Below are 22,741 nucleotides of genomic sequence, written 5' to 3' on the forward strand. Positions count from 1 at the left end.
CACGTGATAGGAGCTCAGGAAGTGCTCACTGCATGGCCAGGGCAGGTGAGAGAAGCTTCGGAATCTGTCAGGACTCTCACCGATGGTCCTGGCTCCTGCATCATTGCCTAATGTTTGCACCCCTTCCATGGGGCGCAAGGGAGAGTTTGACATCCACTTAAATGATGGAATTGCTAAGGTTATATTTAGAGCAGATTTGGGGGAGAAAAGGGCCTCCTGTGCATAGTTCTTTGAGTCACAGCATTTGAGTAAACTGATTGTTTCATATGGGAGAGTCTAGCCCTTTGGCTGCTCAGGCCCCAAGTGGTTGGGGTCATTCAGTGGAGAGAGTGTGAGCAATACCAACATGTTTAGAGAAGGACTTGGAGAATGAGAGAAAGCTTGAGCTGGCCCTTAGGGGACTTGGGGTGGGGAGGAGAGCATGACTTCTGGAGTGACGAAGGAACAGGGGAGCAGCCCCTGTCCATTTTGGGGAGGGGTGAGTGCCTTGGGAGGCATGATTAGGTAAATGGTTTGGACCATATGAGGGAGGACCTTAAATGCCAGAGCATTGAGTTTGGTCTCTTGTATTTAGGTGAGTGTTGAGGGGTTGGGTCCAGAGTAGGGATTCTGATGGGGTAGGGGTAGGACTCAAGGGGGACATAGGTTGTAGATAGAAGCCTGGAGTCATTTTTCTCCTATCCAGAGATGGAGTTGTCTGTGGTACAGGCCATGCCATGAGGGACCAGCATTGACACCCATAGGGCAGCAGAGCCTTCTAAACCAACAAAGGACTTAGAGGTAGGGGTTTGACATGGATGGGCTGGAGTGCAGGAGGAAGCTTTTTCTCTTTGGGGTGTCCTGGCATCACCGGGATTTTCCTGCTCTGCCCTGGTTAGGCTCACCTATTCACTATGAGCCACTCTTTCACTGCGTCAGTTGGGCCCTGCACTGTGTGCCAAGAGGTCCAACTCATCAGTCGGTCTCATACCAGAAAAGCTTTAAACCCAGATACAGGCAAACTCAGATACAGGCAAACTCAGATTCAAGTGTCAGCTCGGCCAACAACTCTCTGTGTGTCTTTGGCCAAGATGCTTGTTTTCTTGGGGGTTCACTTTCTTTATCTGTCAGATTAGCAGCAAGCAAGCAAAATCCCTGGGTTCTAGGCTACAGCCCCTTAAGTCCCGCCTTCCTTGGGTCAGAATTAGCCTCTGAGGCTTGGGAGGGACCAAGCTTTCAGGTGGAGCCCAGTGGCCACACTAGGGAAAGGACAAGGCTTGACATTGAGCATCTTAGGGGTTTTGAAAATTGTTTACTCGCCCAGGGATTGATGAATTCTGAAAAACTAGAGAGGTCTCTTCCCATTCCCCTGGCCTACTTTGGGTTCTTGAAATGACCTTGGCTTGGTGGAGCCCTTCCTGCCTCCCACTCTACACTTCTAAGTAGGGCCCCTGCCCCATGCCAAGGGTTCTGATTTTCCTGTGGCTGCCACCATCCTCTCTAGCCCTATTTACTGAGATTTCCTCTTAGCTTTTCCCTAACTTTCCTTGTATCTGACTGTAAACCCTGGGCCTAATCTGTTCAGCTTGATGATACAAACATGTATCCCTACACATTTGCATGCCCTTTACTCTTAAGATTGCAACTTCAGCCCTTTTCCATGGGGTTCCCTGGTTTTCATTATGCTCATTTAAGATGGCTGCATCATTTTCTATCAAGGGAATGTCTTCAATAAGCTATGAGCTGGTAATGGGGCATTTAGATGGCTTCTAATTTTTGCTCTTTCAGCTAATGCTGCATTAAGCCATCTTTGTGTATTACAGAATCATTTCATTAGGTTGGCATTTATCTAGCTAATGGCAATGACCCAAAATTAGATTAAGAATCAGAATTTTTTTTTTCAAGAAGAATGTCATGAGTCTATATTAAATTTTTACTTTAAATGTCAGGAACACCTTTGTTGTGTTTTCCATGAATGAAGAAGCAAGTTAATGGTAATGTGAGCTTAGATGTAAGTGAAAGGCTGTGTACTTACAAGTAATACATGATTTGCTGCTTGTTCTGAAGTGTAGAGGTGAGCAGTAAATTCTCTTAAGGAATAACCTACTTGCTCAAATAGAGGAATTCTATATCCCTATATCTTTGATGCTTTGATTAAAACAATAGCAAAATAAAATAAACAGTGATCCTTTCTTAAGGATGTTTTTAAGAAATGCCCTAAAAAAGGATAATTAAATAGGATTTCTTAGGAGAACATGTCTCCCTAAACCAGAGTGAGCCTATCAGAAAGTACTCTTAGCAGTGGAAGTGGGTTGCAAATTAGCTGAAAGGATTTGGCTTTTTGTTGGTCGTTAGGAAATGACTAAAATGAAGCCCACAACCGAACACTGACTTGGTCCCCGGCACTCTTTTGAGCCTGAAATCCTCTCTCCTGCTGATCTTTTGTTTCAGCCTCTGGTTGGCTTGTGCATTTTAACTTAACCCAGCAAATGTTTATTGAGTCTTGACAGTGTCTAAGTTTACAGGGAATGAAGATTTGGGAAGGAAAACCCACTACCCCCTTGTCTACATCCTTGTTTCTGAGAAGCTCATGAACTGGGAGTGGGAAGGATAAAACAAGTCTAAAACTGATACTCAAGGGCGATTAAGAAGAGGGCCCTTCTCTAATAGCCCACCCTGTTAAGAGAAGGGAGGAATCTCATCTCTTTGGGCGCCTGGGGCAGGTAAATCAAGAAAGGTGTTATGGAGTGGTTGCTTTTGTCTACTATTTAAAGGCCTGGCTGAGATGGAGGCTGGACATTCCCAGCAAAGATAAAAGGCCTGAGTAGAGGAAATGGAGATGGAAGGACGTGGAGTACGTTTGGGATTTGGCTGGAGAAATGAACACATGTTTCAGTGGTCCTAGGTAGTGCTTTATGCCAGGTATGGTTCTAAGAGCTTTGTACATATTAACTCATTTAATCCCTACAGTGATCCAGTGAGGTGCTATCATTGTTTCCATTTCACAGGTGAAGAAATAGGCAGAAAGCAATTAATTAACTGCCCAAGATTATACTGCTATAGAGCTAAGATTAGGTCCGGTGGGTCTGACCTCAGAATCTGTTTCTAGTCCTAGCTGGTTTGGCTCAGTGGATAGAGTGTTGGCCTGTGGACTGAAGGGTCTCGGGTTCAATTCCAGTCAAGGGCACATACCTTGGTTACAGGTTCCCTGGACCTATTCAGGGTGGATGCAGGAGGCAACCGATTGATGTCTCTCTTTCACATCGATGTTTCTCTCTTCCACTCCATTCCACTCTCTAAAAATCAATGGAAAAATATCCTTGGGTGAGGATTAACCAAAAAAAAAGAAAAAAAAAAGAATCTGTTTCTAATCACAAAGCTCTCCTACCTCAGATACACAGGAAGAACAGACCCAAGAACCAGAAAGGTAGGCAGACACCATTTTTGGAGGCTTTGTAGCACCAACATTTAGGGGTGCAGAGGTGGAAGAGGGGCCCCAGATAGAGATGAGAGGCATTGCAGAGGTAGGGATGGGGGAGTTTAGTGACAGCCTGAGGGGCCACAAGAAGAAAGAGTTTTAAGAAAGGGGCTTTGTGAACAAGGCCCAATGCTGCATGGAGAAGCCGGAGTTGAGACCGAGAGCAGGTCTGAGCCCAGGAGAAAGCCAAGAAGGCCTGTGGGAGGGGGCAGCTGGCTGCACATGGGAAGAGTGTGGCCTGGGCTCTCCTGACTGCACAGTGCTGTTCATTGTGGGAGGATTCTGTGTTTTGAACATGGTGAAGCAGGCACAGGCATTGGTATGTCCTTTTATCAGTAGAAAGAGGTGAGCATGACAGAGAGGAGCAAGTGAGAGCTGGTACTGCTAATTTGGCAAACCCCATGGCTTTCCTGCAGCCTAACGATTTTTGAAAGCTGTTTGCTCTGCTGGGGCACAAGTGCGACTCTCTCATCTGAGCACTGTGGCAATTGCTATTTTTCCTGGAAAACTGGGCTCATGTGAGCCCTCTGTGTGGTTTATTTGAGTTTCATTTTTATAGCCTTATTACCTTGTTCCCATGATGCAAGAGGCCTCTCTTTTCTCAAGCTTTGCTGTGAAAATTGTTTCTTAAAAGGCACAAAGTGATCCCTCATTATTTGGGTCATGTTCTTGCCCCAGCACACTCTTCTGCAAACTCAACACACTCTTTTCATCACCTTAACACCAGTTGTCATGTTTTTCTAATCGCTGGCAATTTACTGAGAACTTTTAGGCAGCTCTTGATTCTCACTTACCTAGATGTTTGCCATAATTTCTTCAAGAAGAATCTGTGCATGTAAATATCCATTCTGCTCCTTGCTCTCTGAAATACGGTCCTACCAATAACTTTGCAAAGGCCTGATACCCAGTCTCGTCCTCTGGCCTTGTGTTGATAACAAAGCAGTTAGCATTTGTGGAATCTGAGCTATTACTAGACACTGTGCTAAGGGACTTATGATTATGATGTTAATTATTCCCAGTCTCTATACAGAAGGTGCTGTTATTTCACCCATTTTACAGATGAGGAAAATGAGCCTTAGAGAGGTAGAGTAACTTGCCCCATGTCATACAGCTAGTAAATGGCAGAACCAAGCCTCAACTCAGACTTTTCTGATCTTGGAACCCAGGTGCTCCATATTTGTTCATTCATTCATCCATCCATCCATCCATCCATCCATCCATTCATTCATTCATCCATTCAACAATGAACATTTTTATAACATGCAAGACACTGTGCTAGACCCAGGAGATACAGCAAAGGGAAAGGGGGAAAAAAAGCAAAAGTTCTGCCTTCAACTTACATTCCAATTTGGGGATATAGATAAAAGTAATAATAAAATATACATTATGCTGTATGGCAGCGATTTTCAACTGATATACCACAAGAATTTTTAAAACATGCAATATTTGACTATTTAGTCAGGGGCACTGATCTCTTGTCCCTTAGAGTGTCAAATAAAAAAATGACAATATCCAACACAACAATAGCCATCTGGTGTGGATGAATCAAAATTATATCTATTTTTTGTCAGATCAGCAAAAAATGTATTTTTTTGGTGTGCCACAGAATTTTAGTAATTAGTGTATGTGTGCCATGAAATTAAAAAGGTTGAAAATCACAGCTATATGGTAATAAGGACTATATAGACAAAGCCAGGTAGTCTGCTAAGAAGTATTGGGAGGATTTTGAATCGAGTAGTCAAAGAAGGCCTCACTGAGAGGGAAACAAAATTGTTAGGTTAAGTATCAAACAAATCCCCAAATCTCAGTGTATGAACCCAAGATAACTTTATTTCTTGCACAGAAAAATTCCAGTGTGGCTGCTCCTGGTTAGCAGCTTTACTTCGTTATGATTATTGAGGAACCCACACTCCTTCCATCTTGTGTCTCTGTCCCCATTAAGGCTCTCAAATTTCTTTCCATTCAGCTGGAGGATGGGGAAAAAGAGAGAGGATTTTTTGGTGAAATTTTATAGGCTAGTCTGGAAGAAGCATACATCCCTCCCACCCATTGGCCAGAATTCTGTCACATGTTTACTTTAAACTGCAAGGGAGGCTGGAAAATATAGTCATGTGTAGTCTTGCCCACAAGAAAAAGGAAATGGGTTTGGTGAACTCATAGCATAGTGAATTCCATAGTGAATGTGGTGAAGTGAGTCATGTGTTTAACTGGGGGAAGAACATTAGACAATGGGAACAGCAAAGTAAAGCTTGCCAGGGTGGCTGGAGTGGAGTGAGGAGAGAGGGTGAGGAAGAGAGGGGTAGAAAGTGGGGCCAAAGAAGTAATGGTGGCCAGGCCGCTGGGGTTATTGTCAGGAATTGGTTCTTGTGAATGACCAGGAGAACTAGGAACATTTCAGGGTTTTGAAAGATGTAACTCATGATCTGTGTTACATCTTGAAAGGATCACTCTCGCTACTGTGTTGAGACTAGACTGAGGGAGAAAGAAGGACTCAGGGGAAAATGTCAGAGTCTATTGGAGTTATCCAGGTTAGTAATGAGAGGAGCCAGGTCCCAAGTAGTGGTAATGGTAGAGATGGTAAGAAGTAGTTGGATTTTCAATTCATAATAAAAGCGAAACAACAGGTTTTGCTGTGGGATTGGCCGTGGGGTGTGGGAAGAGAGGAATCAGGATTGTTCTGAGGTTTTGGCTTTTGCTTAATGACTGTTCTCACTTGCTAAACTCAGAAGTAAGAAGAAAAGGAAAGATTTTGGAAAAAGAATCTGAATGCCCTCTGGGCCCTGACCTATCTCCCATAGTCTTTTCCCTTCCACAGCACTTTCTTTAACACAGGCAAGAAATTCTCATTTATAACTGAGCTGTTATGGGGGAGGGGTGCATTCATAGCTCCTCCCAGCACAGAGCATGATTGAGACAACAGTGGCAGTGGTCTCACATCGTTACACCATTCTCTGGAGCCTTTGGGCAAGTGAGTCTATTGGAGTTATCTATTGAGAGATGCCTACAGAGGCCACTTCAAATCCCTGTTGTCTGCCATGTAAGGACATAAGTGTGTTTGGGAGTGGGAGCAGTTTCCCTGGTTCTACCTTGGCAATCATGACCTGCCAAGGTAGAAACTAGAGATGGCACTTTTTAATAGACAGTGATCTCACTAGAGATAGAGGGGAAGAAAGTCTATGTTAAACAGAGCAGGGTATGAGCTGTGGCAATAAATATTGCATGTCTAGTAGGTGCTGGGCAATGGCTCGGTATTTTGGTTTTATTAGAAAGGAAAACAAATACACTGTCCCCACCCTCAAGACAGAGGTAGACTCATGTGCATTGTATACAGAATGATTTGTTGAAAGAAATTATGTTTACATCTAAGTATTTATTTTTTTCAGTGATAGTGAATGTTATTGTATTTTTAATTTCAGTGTCCACGTGTTCATTGCTAGTATATTGCTTTTTATTTTTATCTTGTATCCTCACATCCTTGCTAAACCCACTAATTAGTCATAGGCATATTTGTATGTGTTTATTCCTCAGGGTTTTCTACCTAGACAGTCATATCATTTGCAAATAGAAATTGTTTTATTTATTTCCAATCTGTATGTTTTTTATTTCTTTTTGTTGCCTCTTGTGCTGGCTAAGGCTTCCAGTACTATGCTGAATAACAGTGGACATTATTTTCCATTCCTAATCTTGGGGGAAAGCATTCAGTCTTTCACCATTAAGTATATTGTTAGCTGTAGGGTTTTTTCCAAATGTCATTTGCACTTTGCTGGTAGGGGTGTGGGTGGGACATGAAGTGTTCTGTGGTGTTTGGCTGAAATAGAGTAGTTATTATCTAAAAGTTTTTTGTCTTGCTGGATGGAACAAGCTTTTCCTGGGGCTTTTTTTTTTTTCTGTGCCTGTTGGCATTTCCAGGTTGCCAGCTTCTTCGGTTTCAAGCCTTGGCTATGTGAGGCAACAAGAAAATGCAGGGAACTCACCACAGTGTCCTGCCTAGGTCCTGAGGTCCCTAACAGGTCTGCTTTCTTCACTATGCCTTTTAGAGTCTTCTTATGCTTGTTTTATATATAATGTCCAGAGTTTTAGTTGTGCATAGCAGGTGGAATAGAGAAAAGTATGTCTACTCCATCTTCCTGGAAGTGGAAGTGGTTGGTAGAAATTAGAGGACATAGGTTGGGGCTAGTTTGTGAAGGGCCCTAATACCAAGGGTTTGACTCTGTAGGTGGTAGGAGGTGACAGTGGACATGGGGCAGAAGGAAGGTGAAAGTCTACATGGGCAATGAGGAAGTGTGAAGAGATGAGGTTGAGTCTGTAGTTTCTAGTGTGGTCAGCTAGCTATGAGCCTTGGAAGGCAGGGGAGAAGTGTAAGTGCAACAGAGTGGGTATAGTCTAGGCATTTTACAGCACATCAGGAAATTTGGACTAACTGTGCCTCCCTTCAGGGAAGGCTCCTCAGAGGAAGCCTGGCTGCTGTGCACAAATCCAAGAGTGTGCATTCTGGGCAAATAAAACAATGTGGGGAGAAAGCATAGATACAGGCAACAGCATGATGAACCTGTTGGGATCCAGCTAGCTGAGGCATACTAAGGGAGTAATTAGTTCCATAACTGGAAAGGACACTCTAGGAGTTCACAAAATGAAGAGGTTTCACAGTGGACATTGATATTGCCAGTGGTCTGTTTTGTTCTTTGCCTTCTATTCTTTGTGTGTTGGTATTAGTCTTTTCCACTACAGACAGGCCACCCTTCTTCTGGGGGCTTCACTGCTGACAGCGCCAGCTTAACCATTCCAGGAAGGGGGAATTCCTTTTTCTGAATCCATACATCAATTCCAGAGAAAGGCTATGGTTGGCCAGGCTTGGGTGGTGTGCTACTCCTTTTGGACCAGTCACTGTTTCAAGGAGATAGAGCATTCTAGCCTGGGCTGGTTCATTTGCCCACCCCTGTTGGGGCAAACAAGGTCTTTTAAAAAAGAATGCAGAATAAAAGCATCCAGGGAAGATTTAGAAAGGAAATAATATTTACTATGGATTACTATACTGTGTTCTTGAAAGAAATATAGTATTGTAAATTTAGGAAACTCTTTGGAGAATTTTAAGCAGGGACTTAATCAAAGTCATCCCAGAAACTGTTTGAGGTTGCAGTTGGAATAGATAAATGACTTGAAGTGGGGAGACTGATTAGGAGGCTGCTGTAGCTCCAAGGATACTGATGAGACCTTAGTTAATTCATTTGGATTTCACCTCCAGCCACAGCATCAGTAAGATGGAAGAGAGGGATAGAGACCAGGGACAAGTAGGCACACAAGGCTTGGTGATCAGCTGGAGGGAGCAGGGAGAAGAGGGGCTTAAGGAGAATTCACCACCGCCAAGGGGGTAATGACTATTCTCTGGAAGGCTAGTTTTATCTTTGGAAACTAGTTATTAAGTGGTGGCAGACTCGGCATATCTTATTGCTTCTTGAGAAATGTGTTATTGGCTTCTTGTGGTACACGAACTGAAAAGGAAGCTGATTGATTGTATTTTTCTCCCTTCAAAACGGTTCCCTTCTTTAAGAAATCAGGTAATAGGAGAGGTAGTCAGGACTGCCAATCAAGAAATACATGGACGGGAAGAGGACAGTATCCTGAAAACCCTACCTCCCCCACCGACCTTCCCCTGAACCACTTTAGAAACATTCATTCCTTTGACATTATGGTTGCTAGGAAGACTTTGAAGGATTTTAAGCAAAGAAATGACATAATTTGACTTACGTTGTTACAGAGTCCCTCTTTAATTGTGAATAGACTATGGATGGAGGTAAGAATGACATGAAGAGTAGAAGCAGGGACACCAGTTAGGAGGCTATTGCAATAATCTAGGATGGTAATAGGGGAGGGGATGAGAAATGGTCATATTCTGAATATATTTTGAGGTAAAAAAATCAGTTTTGGTAAGGATTGGATGTGGAATAAGAGAGAAAGAGAGGAGATAAGAATGACTCCAAACCTGTTGGCTTGTGCAATTGGACAATCAATGGATTAAAATGAGATGGGTAAGATTCTGGAGGGAGCAAGTATGGAGGAAGGTCAGGGGTCTGTGTTAGACATGTGAAGCTTAAGACATTGAACATGTCTTAGACCTCTTGTCCATTTGACTTGAAGCAGACAATAGGACATACTAGCAGGAGTTCAGAGGAGTGGTCCAGGCTTGGAGAGAAATCTGGGCATCATCAGCATATAGCTGATATTGGAATCCCTGAGATGAGATGAGGTGAGATCACCAAGGGTATACAGAGAAGAGAAAAGAATAAGGATGGAGCCCTGGGACACTTTGACATTAGGAGGCGGGGAGACAAGGAAGAACCAACAAAAGGAACAAACAGTCAATGAGGTGGATGGAAAACCAAGATTGCCATCCTGGAAGCCAGGGGAAGGGAGTAGTCAAACAAGAGGGAATGACTAACTGGTAGCAAAAGCTGTAAGATGAGGACTAAGACCTGCCTATCAGATCTAGCAACATGGAGGATAGGTCTTTGTGCTTTTGGACCCAAGCTTAACCTTTCAAATAATTCATAGTTCCTGACTTGAGGAGAATTCCATTGTGTAAAAAGAAAGGATCATTTAAGATTGATTGAAATAAATCTAAGGTGGGAAGATAGTACCATGGGAGTCCAGCAGAAGGGGACAGTACTTCCGGCTTTTATGGGGAGAGTCGAGGCCAAATTCATTGATGTCTTCATTTGTTCATTCCACAAATATTTTTGGGTGCCAGGGACTAGAAGGAAGGGGGAAGGGGAGTTATAAAGGTATAAAATTTCAGTTTTGCACATGAAAGGAATTCTGGAGATGAATGGTGATGGTTGTACGATATGAATGTACTTAATAACACTGAGCTGTACACTTAAAAATGGCTAAGCCTGTTTATTCTGTTATATGTACTTTATCACATTTAAAAAAAAATCAGAGAGAAAAAAACCTTATCTCCACGCACCCCCTTCCCCCATCCCATGACTTGGTGGTTAGGAATATGATGTTTGAAATGGATCGCATTTCTGTAGAAGGACATTATGTGGAGAGAAGCAGAGGAAGACCTCCAGCCAGTGGCAAGGGACTGGCTATCAGTCCTTTTTGCCTGGTTCGTAGGGCTCATGGAGGGAGACTATGCAAGATGAGCTTGCAGAATCAGGCTGGGCTAGTTGGTGCAGGCCTGGCAGCCTGGCTCTAGAATTGGGCTTGCCTTCTTAGATTCTGGGAGCCTCTGGAGGTTTCTGCCCAAGGGAGTGTCATTCCAAAGGTGTGCATTTAGAAGATTAATCTCATTAATTCTTCCCGTTAAACCATTGCCTATTAAAAGCGGTGGGATTGAGGCATGCATCTGTATGGTAAAAATTGCAGGCTAGCAGAATGTTAGATACTCAGGCGTGTGTTAATGAATTGAGTAGGTTATTTTTCCACCCATTTTACAAATATTTATTGAGGACTGTCTAAATGCCCGTAGTGTGCTAAGCAAGTGGGGGAAAGGGAAGGAATGAATTTACTAAATCTCTTTTCTTGATAAGCCTACAGTGTAAGAAATCCCATTCCTAAATAAGAAATTATGCTACATTGTGCCAGAGTGTTTTCATAAACATCTCACCTGAGCTCCATGGGAGCTGGGAGGAGGGTGTGCCTGGCCTGCCTGGGACCCTGGGGAGGCTTCCAGGGAAGGACTGTTCAGTGGATTTGAAGGATAAGCAGCATTTTCTAGGCAGAGAAGCAGAGATGGGCATCCTGGGAGGAAGGTAAATCAAAACTTATTGGGAGTTCTAAGTTTAAAGACAGTGTATAAATATTCTCTTTTAAAGCTAAACTCTTATTTCATTGGCTTATTTCATAGGTGGTGCTGGCTAGAGTGCATACTTTTGGACCCAAGCTTACCTTTTCAAATGTGGAATCCCAGGCCTCCATTGGTAAGTTTGTTTGATGCCTTCTTACAAAATGATGCTCTCAAGGATCAGTAGTTGTCATTGGTGCTCTGTGGAAGTTACCAAGCCTGGACCCTGGAGAAGCCTGTAGTTGAGGTGGAATAGAGCCACAGAAATGGAGTGTCAGTATAGGCTTCTGTGGGAGCTGCAGAGAGGGGGCCAGAGGAGGCCATCCAGGGAGGCAGGGGATGGATGCAGATGGCTTCATAGAGAGGTGGAACTTTGGCTTTGTTTGAAGGAAGAAGTCCAGGGAGGAGAGAAATAAGCTTTTTGGGCTTGAGACAGTGGGTGTAAGACACAGTGAAAGTGGTCTCAGCAGTAGACCCAAAGAAGCAAAAACTTCATCCAGAGGAGTCATGGGCAAGAAATTTGACACGATCTGCTGGTGTTTGATTATTCTAGACCAGGGTCATCAAACTTTTCTGTAAAGGATGAAATGGTAAATATTTTTGGCTTCATAGGCCATGTGGTCTCTGTCATAGCTACTCAACTCTGCCATTGTAGCATGAAAGCAACCATAGATAATATATAAATAGTGGGTGTGGCTGTATTCCAATAAAGCAGGGGTGGGGAACTTTTTTTTGCCAATAGCCATTTTGATATTTATAATATCACTAGTGGCCTGGTGCACGAAATTTGTGCACATTAAAAGGGAATTAATTAGAGGAAATACTTTAATATTGCTATTTGCCCTTTCTCTATAATAGAAGTGTCATAGATGAAAGAAAATTGGTAAAATGTATATGAAAAGCTCCCTCCTGTCAGAGTCTGGGGCGCGCCACGGGACCTAGAGTCAAGTCCCCACCTACCACCTGCACTAGCTTTGAAAACACAGGAGACCCAGACCTGGCCAGCCCCATCTCCGTCAAGCCCTTCTGGGCGGGGAACACAGCCTCAGGTCCCCTGGTCTGGCTCCAGGGATGGGCAGCATGGCCTGAGGTCCCCTGTCAAGCCCTGCTGGGAAGGAGGCACGGCCTGAGGTCCCCCAGCCCAGCGCTGGCGCAGGGGGTGCAGCCTGAGGTCCCCGTCAAGCCCTGCCGGGTGGGGGGTACGGCCTGAGATCCCCCATCAGCTCGCCGGGCAGGGGGTGCAGCCTGAGTCCCCCCGCCCAGCGCTGGGGTGGGGTGCGCAGCCTGAGGTCTTCCGGGCCTGGCGCCAGGGCGGGGGGTGCGACCTGAGGTCTCCCAGCCTGGCGCTGGGGCGGGGCGCATGGCCTGAGGTTACCGTCAAGCCCCACCAGGCGAGGGGCATGGCCTGAGGTCCCTCGCCCCTGCCAGGCGCCATGCAGCCTCAGGTCCCTGATGTTTGGTTGTGATGTTATGGTGTCCCAGCTAATTTTCATATTCCTCTATTATATAGATAGATTCTGGGCCATATGAAATTGTCAACTTAAAAATTAGCCTGCTAGCCCTGGCCAGTTTTGTCTAGTGGATAGAGTGTTGGCCCTCAGACTGAAGAGTCCCAGGTTCCATTCTGGATGAGGGCACGTACCTCGGTTGCAGGCTCAATCCGTGGCCATGGTCAGGGAGCATGTGGGAAGCAACCAATCAATGTGTCTCTTTCACATCGATGTTTCTCTTTTTCTGCCTCTCTTCCTCCCTTCCATTCTCTCTAAAAATTAATGGAAAGGTATCTTTGGGTGAGGATTAACAGCAAAAACAATTAACCTGCTATATTTCGTCAAATAATTAACTCACCCAATGTCTTGGTAGGGCCAGACCAAATGGTTTTGCAGGTCTTATATGGCCCGCAGGCTAGATGTTCCCCACCCCTGCAATAAAGCTTTATTTATAGACTAGGTAATGGGTTAGATTTGGTCTGTGGGCTATAGTTTGCCCACTCCTTTTCTAATCCCTAAATGCCAGTCTAACACATTTGGTCTTTTTCCTATAGGCAGTGGGGAACTGTTGACGTTATTTTGGGCAAAGAAGTGAAATGGCAGACGTGACATGTTAGGAACGTTCATCTGATACCTGGACAAGAAGCATGAGCCCTATTCAAAGGCAGTCAAAGCGATCCAGGCATGAGGTCATGTGGTTAAGAGTGGTTAGAATGAGAGCAAAGGACCAATTGAAGAGAGATTGCAAAGGGAGAACCATAGCATTTTCAGGCTTCTTAAAGATAGGAGCCAAAGATAAAAATTTAAACTTGGACTTTACAGCGGTACCATTGACAGAAATGTGGACATCGGGTGTAAAGAAGCGTGGTTGATATGTCTGGTTTTAGACACATTGAATTCAAAATGACAGTGGTTCATAGACAACTGGAAAAATAGGGCTAAAGCCTGGAGATATAGAACAGGAGCCATCGGTTTAAATAAGTTCTCCCATGATGAACAGAGGCCTGAGCCTTGGGGAATGCACACAACTCTGGGATGGAAAGAAGAAGGTAGAAAAGAACCAGAGCTAGGAAGGTGGGAGTCCCAGGAAGGGAAAAGGACCAGGGAGAAAGGACCTGAAAGAAGGGCACCAAATTTGTGACAAGGTGGTTACAGATGGCCTTGAGATATGTGATGCCAGGAGGGGGGCCGAGGAGAGGTAGAAGTGGAAGGAAGCCAAGTTGCACAGGGTTGCACAGAAATAAGGAATAAAGAATTAGTAAAGTGGACCACTCAGATTTTGGGTGGTAAAAGAAGGGAGATACATAAGATTTCAGTATTTGCATGTCTAAATGACCTGTTCTTTAGCTTTGAGGCAGGTAAAGCATGCTGGGACCAGTTCTCACTTCCTTCTCTGGAACCAAGCTGTGTTTGGGAGTTTGTGTGTACATTGGGCTTGCATTGTGTTCTTAAGCTCCCTTTGAGGTGTGGTGTGCATAGCTCTGCCACAACTTGCACTGCAGAATCCAGTCGTGTTTGGACTCTTGCCATGAGACAAGATGCGATCTGTTGGGGAAATACTTACATTTGCCTAAGTTTAGAGGACCAAGAAATCGGAATAAAACTTCTTACTGCAGAATCTGCTCAGATATGGTAATTTGAAGTAATTCTTTAACTCATTCAACTAGATATCAATTTATGCTCTGATTATTTCAAATGCACCTTCTTTGGTTTGAATTCTAAGTCATTTGTGGTTTGGTTTATGTAAATATAGCAATTAAAAGAGAGTAATAAAAGCAACATGTGTAACTGGTTTAGAGTCACCATTTATGGGACACTCACTGTGTACCAGGTACAGTGCTGAGTACTCTCTAGCTGTCACTTTATCTTTGCAACAGCCTGTGACGTGGGAAGTAGTATTTCCATGTCAGCAATAAGGAAATCCAATCATAGGTTGAGTAACCTTCCCAAGGTTATAGGGGATTTGAACCCAGTTCTATCTGACCCTTGGTTTATGCTGCTCCCTGTTTTCTCCCATCTAAGTCAGAATTTCTCCTCCTACTTACATAGAAGTACTAGAGACAGATTGAGCTCTTCCGGTTAAATATTCAGAGACTCTAGTGGGTGTTGCCACTTCCTAGGCACCTACTAAATGGGTGGAAGAAGTGTGGGATCTCTGGAAGAGACAAAGCCCAAACTTCACACTTATTTTAACTGTTTCACCAGAAACCGTTTTCCTTTAGTTGGAGAAGGCGGCAGCCCTGGGCTTGGAAAGGAAGCATGTCAGTGGGATTTCGGTCCTAGCTCTGTGCAATTATAATCTACTTTCTGTTTCGATACTTGGCATTTCTCTCTGCTCACCTCCACCTTCAAGCTCCAAGGACAGGGCCCTGTTTTGTCTTGTTTGCATCTGTGCCCCCAGCATCTACATGGTATCAGACATGTAGTATGTGCTCACTAAATATTTGTTGCTTCTAATGAGCCAGACAACTTGGGACAAGGTGCTCTCGGTACTGTGGTTATAGAAATGACACCAGACAAGTGCTCTGTCCTCATTAGGCAGCTGTCCTAGTGGGGCAGTCAGACAGCCTAGAGGTATGAGATGCATAGTAGTGCAAGGGCAGGCAGCATGGTAATGCTCTGAAGTGAAATAAAGTGAGAGAGGGAGTGGAGGGTAATGGGCTGACAGTTTAGTTAGGGTCATCAGGAAGTCCTCACCAAGAAATGAAGTAAGATAATGAGGCTTTTGGGGGGAAAATGTCATAATAATGCTACTGAGGTTTAATTCTTTTGCTTGGCTGTGGTGGTTAGCACCCAGCTAACTGTTCCCTCAGCAAGGCTCCCTCCAAACCTCATGTCTCTGGCCATGCTAAGTGCTCCCTTCCCCTCCTCGGTCTGCTCACTCCTTATCTGGCCTGCCATCTCCTTGTCCTCCAGACCTTAGCCTTTGCAGTCTGCTTTGCCAGTTTTCTTTTCTTTGTCCAAAGCATAAGGTTTTGCTTGGTTCCTTTCATGCCACCCTAAGTGTTCTCCCCAGGTGAGCTCCTCTACTGCTTCCTCTATCTGGGAGTCACCCACATCTACATATTCAGCCCCAAACCCCCTCCCAACCCTCACTCGTAGCTGTGGCCCTGCAGGTACCTCAAACTCATCCCTCCGCTGGTGGCAAATGTGTCTCTCTCTGTGTGTCTGTTGCCTGCCTTGGGTGGGACTACGCCCCCTCAGTTCCGTCTACTGTAGGAGTCATTCTTGGCTTTGTCCTTTTCCTTAACTGTCATCACCCATCAGTTGCCACGTCCTGTGGAGACTGTCTCTCAAATTTGTCACCTCACGCCTTCTCCTTCTTCACTCCTTCATTTTGGGACTCATCGAAGGGAATTTTTTTAAACAGCCTTTTCATTGGTCTTCCTGTGTCCATCTTTGTCCTCCCTCGTGCCATTCTCATACTTCTATCAGCAAGATATTTCTAATTCACAAATCTGTCCATGGCTTTCTTCTGCTTAAAACTCTCCAAGGGCTTCTCATTGCTTCTAGAAGAAAACCCAAGTCCCATCAGTGGGCCTGCAGTTCTTTCATAATCTGGCCCTGGGCAGCCTTCCTCATTTCACTTTCTCTCTAACCCATATTTCTAACCTCAGTCCAACCTTCCAACAGCCTGTACCTCCTGGTGCCTTTGCCGTTGCTAGGCCCTCTCCTAGGAGTGACCCACCCCTGCTCCCCATTTTGGTAACTCAATCAAATTTCCATTATCCGGACACCTTCCTTCCCCACCCTGCACTTCTTAGTGACCTGGATATGACCTTCCTCCTGGTTCCAGAACACCCTGCATTTCTCTCTCCCAGAGCATTTATCAGCATAACTGTTGATTTACTTATTATCTGTTATGTTCAGTAAACTGAGTTCCTTCAGGGTGGGGACCACACACACACACACACACACACACACACACACACACACACACACAATCTCTGGTTCTCAGTGCCAGCACAGTTCACCTGGCTCAGGAAATGTTTGTAAAAGAGTGAGAATAGTCACGTCTGTTTGTGCAGCCAAACAGCAGATTTATAACATGAACAGATGTATATGAAATTGGAGGCTCATTGGCCATTGAGTTTGGTGGGGTCCCTTCTTCTGTTTTGAGTGCAGCATAGGTTGTTCTGGGCTTGGGTTTGTGGCTGTTTGTTGTGTCTCCCAGCATCCCGAGGCCTAGGGAACTGAACCCTCTCTGTATTCTTTATTGCTGACAAAGACAAAACAACCACAACTCCTGCTATTGATGGGATAGTAATAGCAATTCAAAATGAAAAATAATCTATCAAGAAATGCTTAGGAATGAGGTCTGCCCAGCTTCAGCCTGGATGAATCCCAAATTTTCCAAATTAGCGAAAATAATTCTTGTTAACAGCTGACAGCTTTGCTCCCACAGCTCAGCTGAGAATGCTTTTCTGTCTCGGGGCTGAGGATAGTGAGTGGTCCTCTATGGAAGTGCCCAAGGGCCTCTTTATCTTCACTCAGTCCTCAGTGATACCGAGGCATAGGTTCTGGCCCCAGGGATGCCAGTCCATGACTGGGTTCCCCATGGGTGCTGGCGCAATGCACCTACGAGACAGACAATACATTCTCATGTTTCCATTTAGGGCCTTCAGCTTGATGCTTCCTAGTTCTGCCACAGACCTGGGAAACTGCGCTGAGAATGCAGCTTTTATTGGAGGTTCACCGTAATCTGGGAGGACTTTCTAAAAGAAGAAGCCGTTTTAAAGCAGAGGTGTTCTGCTGACCAGGGTGCTCCAGCAGGCATTGGGATGGCTATCCTTGCCTGGAAATACTTATGCAAATTTCCCTTTGAGGGACTTTCCATAAGCTCGTCCCCTCCACATGGAATGCATTTTCTTTCCGATATGCCTAGTTCATGACTATTTGCCCTTCAGATACCAGCCGATGTATTGGGAAGCCTTTTCCACCTCCCTGATAAGGTCTTATCATCACTACTACCATTACCTTTTTATACTACCTAGTGATTGCTTACCCTGTGGCCAGCATTGTCAGAGTGCTTGGTGGGTAACCACTTAGTATTAGGGCCTCAGCAGGTTTGGCTGAGGTAAGTGTTATCATTATTATCCCAGAGATGGCATTCAAGGAAATTCAGGTCCAGATCAATTGAGGACATGTGAGCAGGGCTTTGGCCCCAGTGCCTGAGTGGGTAGGTGTTCTTACCCATTCTTCCATTCCCCACGGTCCCTCTGCCACGCATTCCAGTAGCCCATTACCCACTATTCACATTTTCCATTGATTTATGTCATTCTAGATTAGTGAATCCTTGTTCTCCACTGGGCAGCCCCCATCAGCCCAATGATAGCAGAAGCCTGACCAAAGAGTTGACTGACAGCCGGCCTAACTGGCCAGACAGCCACTTACATCATGGGAGTCTGGGCTATGAACATAAACGGGGTTCTCCAGGGCCCCCACATTTTAGCTTGCACCCTCACCTCCTGTTTCCGCATCAGGGCCAGCTGTGCTAAGGAAGCATCTATGCCTGGACAGGTCTGTTCTTCTGCATACTCTCCTGTTCTTCTCTCCACCTTGCCAACCCTGCGCCGTCCCTTTGTAAGGAAGTGACCCCTTTCTCCTCCCAGGACAGAGCTAGCCTTTCCTTTGTTCCTCTGGACTGGGACACACTCAGAGGGATGGCTCTGGCCACCATGTGTTGTCATGACCTCCTTGTCTTTCCTAGTGTGGTCACTGTGATATGGCAGACAGGCTGTACAGTCAGGCTGAGAGGTCTACAGAAGAGGTGAGGGTGGACATAAGAGTGGCTGATCCATGATGCAGTCTGTGTGCACGTGGGCCTGTGCTGATGAGTGAGTGTGTGTGTGTGTGTGTGTGTGTGTTTCTTGCTTATTGTTTTACTTGGATAATTTAACCCTGTATGCATTAGAGACCAGTTCTCCCTCTCTTGGGGGTCTAATGTGGCACATTGAATATTAGATAGTTTATAGCTGATGGCTAAATAAACCTTTCTCCTCTCCCAAGCCGAAGGTGCCTCCTCTGCCCCCCACCCCCACGTTGGTACCTTGGCCACCATTTCATGGGGTTGTTGTAACTGCCAGGACCTTCTTCCAAGACCCCGTTCAGGCAACAGTGATGTGAAAGCCCTGTCTAGACTCCAGCAGGCTGGGCAGGGGACTGGCTACTTTGCTTTGCTGCCGAGAAGCTGGGTCTTCCAGGGGGACCTTGCTGGGCCTCCAGAGTCCTCTAGGGCCAGGCTGGCTGAGCTTCGAGTGACACTGGTTTTGAGCAGGAAAAAAAAAAAAAAAAAAAGGCTTCTGACCAAGTGGGGAAAGGGGCATGGGGGAGGAGCAGAGGAGGACCTTAGCCTCCCTGCGCCTTCAGGGCATTTACTGGCTGCAAACTGAGATGGGCTTGGAGGGCAGCTGCCTCCACCACAAGCATGCCTTTAAATAAGGGCACTCATCACACCGGTCTCAGTGGGACCTGCTTCAGAATGTCAACTCTGTGCCTGCTAGGGATGTGACTTGAGACACACCACACAAGCTCTCTAAGCCTCAGTTTCCTCACCTGTCAACTGGGGTGGTGATAATAGTAATCACCTTTATGAGGTTCTTGTGAGGGTGAAACAAAAACGTGCTTAGTTTTGTACCAGACATGGAGAAAACACCAAATATCTGTTACCATTACTGTTGTTTTTATTTTACTTATTTATTTTTAATATATTTTTATTGATTTCAGAGAGGAAGGGAGAGGGAGAGATAAAACATCAATGATGAGAGAGAATCATTGATCGGCTGCCTCCTGCATGCCCCCTACTGGGGATGGAGCCCGCAACCCAGGCATGTGCTCTTGACTGTAATCAAACCCGGAACCCTTCAGTCGGCAGGCTGATGCTCTATCTACTGAGCCAAACCAGCTAAGGCTCCATTACTGTTGTTTTTAAAAAGTTGTATTGTTAAGTATAATTGTAAGAAGACTTTGGATGAGATACAGAGTCTGAATGCACAGTTACTAGTATAGGCTGTGAGGAGTGAGGGTGTAAGAAAAGCACTTTGTGAGTTGCAAATTATGTGAAATATTATTATTAGCACAAAAAGCTGTTATCATTTTGGCTTTGGAGAAAATGAGCACAGTTTTATGACGTTGAGACTTAAGTTTGTTGTTTTGCTTTTTGTTTTGGAGGGAGATTTTTCAGATAGGCCTTTGGAATCTTGCCCAGAGGCTGTGTGACCCACCTTGGTGATCTGGGTACCAAATGCCTGAATAGCACCTGGCACAGAGAAGTGTTTCATGGGCACTGTTAGTATTTTAAATGTTTAATGATAAATATTTAATACATAGTAGTATAGTAAGTTCTTATAGGTTCATTGACAGTAAATTGTAGGACTTCTCTCTGGATCTGAGAAATTCCCCTCTCAGAACTTTGTGCCTAGTATAGCTGAATCAATTAAAATGATTTATTCAGAATTTGATATTTGATATAGACAACTACCATTGTTGTCTCAATGTTAGAAATACCTTTTTAAGATAAACTGTTCTTGTCTTTATCTCCATTCTATACTGTGTCTTTGCCTCACCCATCTTTCTAAAATTATCTATTATTGAAATGTAGATACTTTTAAGCAGAGGTTGAAAACTCTACTCATTGTCTGCATCTGGCCTGGAGATGTATTTTGTCCATGCTCACAATGTCTTAAAACTTTAAAATTAGTGACTAATGTTTAGAAGTTGGTAGGTATTGTCTAGACATCTGGATTTCCAGGTCTTCATGAAAAATCGAAGGTGCGGTGGCACTGGGTCCATCCTCCCTCACAGCCCTGCTGAGGAGTGGCCCCTCCTCAGGAACTTGCTTCTCTAGTTTGCCCTGCCCCACCCAGCTGCTGCACTTTTACCTGGCCTGAAGGTAATCGAGTGTGTTAAATGTAGCCAGCACCTCTTAGACACTGTGCATTAATTTAGAACATATTCACTAGCAACTTTGATCACAGAGAGGAAGGTTATTTCACTCACTAAGCTGTCCTTTTTATGATAACCCAAGGGGCCATTATGGTGTTTTATGTAGGCCCTTTTGGGTTTAGTAGAGTCACCTTCTCTCCTCCCTGTGGGAATTTCTCATTAACAATTTTTAAGAAGTCCTCAGCAAGATTTATAAGTCAACATAAAATGTTGGGTAATGCAGGATATAAATTTTGATTGCCTCTATTTAAGGGAGGTTGAAAATAAGTGCATGCTTTAATTCAGTAATTTATGATGTTGTAAATTTGAACATTTAAAGACACTTAGCCCTTTTTATTAGCCATCTGGTTGAAATGGTCTTAATTTGGCAGAGTCCTTATTGAAATAGGTGAGGAGTCTGAGGTTCTCCCTCCTGGATACCATCCCCTTCATGGCTGTTTTTTAGGCAGGTCCCTCCCTCCTCTCCTTCCAGCCAGTGAGGACCCGGGCACTGGTGGCCACCTGCAGAGATGGGGAGGAGGTGCTGCATCCCACAGTGGCTACTTTAGGGGAGTCCTTGCCAACACTGACAGTTAAAAAACTATTATCCTCTGAGCTTGTACATTTTTTTGCTTTTGTCATCATGAAAGAATACACACTTATAATAAATTCAGACAACACTGATGTGCATTAACTTAAAGGAAGAAAGTCTTCTGTGACCTCTTCCCAATCTCCCCAAAGATAGGCACCTTTGAGACTTTGTTGTGTACACTTCTGGACATTTTCATTTGCTTATGGCCCACCCCCCACCACTCAATCCCTGTCTCCTTTGCCCTCACCCCCAACATACTGGTTTTTACTTGTGTTCTGTAAAAACAGAACTTATGCATACTGTTCCACAGCTTTCCTTCTTATAGCCAACTTCCAACTCCTGTATTATATCTTCAACTCAACATGTGTAGATAAACATGCCTCATTATTTTTAACAGCTGTACTCCATGGTATTTACATTTATTTACTCATTCCTGTATTGGTAGACACCCAGGTTGTTTCTGATCTTTTGCCATTGCCACCATGGCTGCTGTGGACATTGTAGCACAAACCTGTGAATTTTTGCATGAGATTTTCTGTGCTATAGATACCTAGAAGTGGGACTTTGGGCTTAAATAGTTTGTCATTTAAATTTGAAGCCAGTATTGCCTAATTGACCTCCAAAAAGGCAGTACTAATTCACACTCCTCCCAAGAGTGTCCCATTATTAATCCAATAATTTAGTTTTTGCTTAAACATGTATTAAAAAAAGTAAACTTTAAAAATTCACAGATATGCCATCAAAATGATACATTTGTCTTAGAAGAGCATTCAAAATACATAAAGCTAGAGATGTAATTACCATATTTTCCGGCGTATAAGACGACTGGGCATATAGAAGATTTTCCTGGGTTAAAAAGTCATCTTATATGCTGGAAAATAAGGTAGATGGTTTTCATACCTTGATTTGGGTGGTGAATATCACCAAAGGTGACAAAAATTTTCCCAACTACTGTAACCAATGTAATTATTAAATACTTACCTAGAGATCTCCCTTGTGCCAGGAAGCCTTTGGAGAATAACAGCCAAATCAGTTTCCTTCCCACAGCTCTCCCAGGGCTGCCTCATCCTTCCCACCAAGGCTGGGTCAGCATCTAAATGGCTGCACCAGGGAGTGCCAGGCCCAAGAGATCTGGGGAGAGGGCGGTGGCAGGTGATGTAGTGAGGTACCAGGGGTTCCCTACATCACCTCCTTGCACCTAGATGCCAGGTTCTTCCTACGTGTATGTTCTCATAGCATCCCTATGGCCTCCCTATAAAAAAGGTACTCCCCTCTCCTCTCTATTTATATCTGGGGACACTTGAGTTCAAAGGTCTGGCTCACTGAATATCGCACAGCTGGTAAGTGACAGTGCCATGGACACAGTCTTCTGATTCCACAGGTAGTGGAGTCAGACCACTGTGAGGCTTTTTGTCTGCGGCACACCATGGATGTTTCCTTCACTGAGCTGAGGGTGGAGAACGGAAAGGGAAGTGACATTCCCAGATTTCCTG

The 22,741-nt window shown here is 44.5% G+C and overlaps 1 protein-coding gene across 2 annotated transcripts in view; it reads left to right on the top strand.

Moving 5' to 3' along the window:
• Nucleotides 1-22,741, top strand: part of BMAL1 (basic helix-loop-helix ARNT like 1) — a 104,569-nt gene that overhangs the window by 21,253 nt on the left and 60,575 nt on the right. For both annotated transcript variants that reach the window (XM_028159815.2, XM_054725297.1), the window contains exon 2: nt 11,307-11,379. The gene's annotated coding sequence lies outside the window, so the exon portion shown is untranslated. The remainder of the gene's footprint in view (nt 1-11,306; nt 11,380-22,741) is intronic.

Source organism: Eptesicus fuscus, chromosome 13, assembly GCF_027574615.1.
Source record: "Eptesicus fuscus isolate TK198812 chromosome 13, DD_ASM_mEF_20220401, whole genome shotgun sequence".
Classification (NCBI taxonomy): Eukaryota; Metazoa; Chordata; class Mammalia; order Chiroptera; family Vespertilionidae; genus Eptesicus; species Eptesicus fuscus.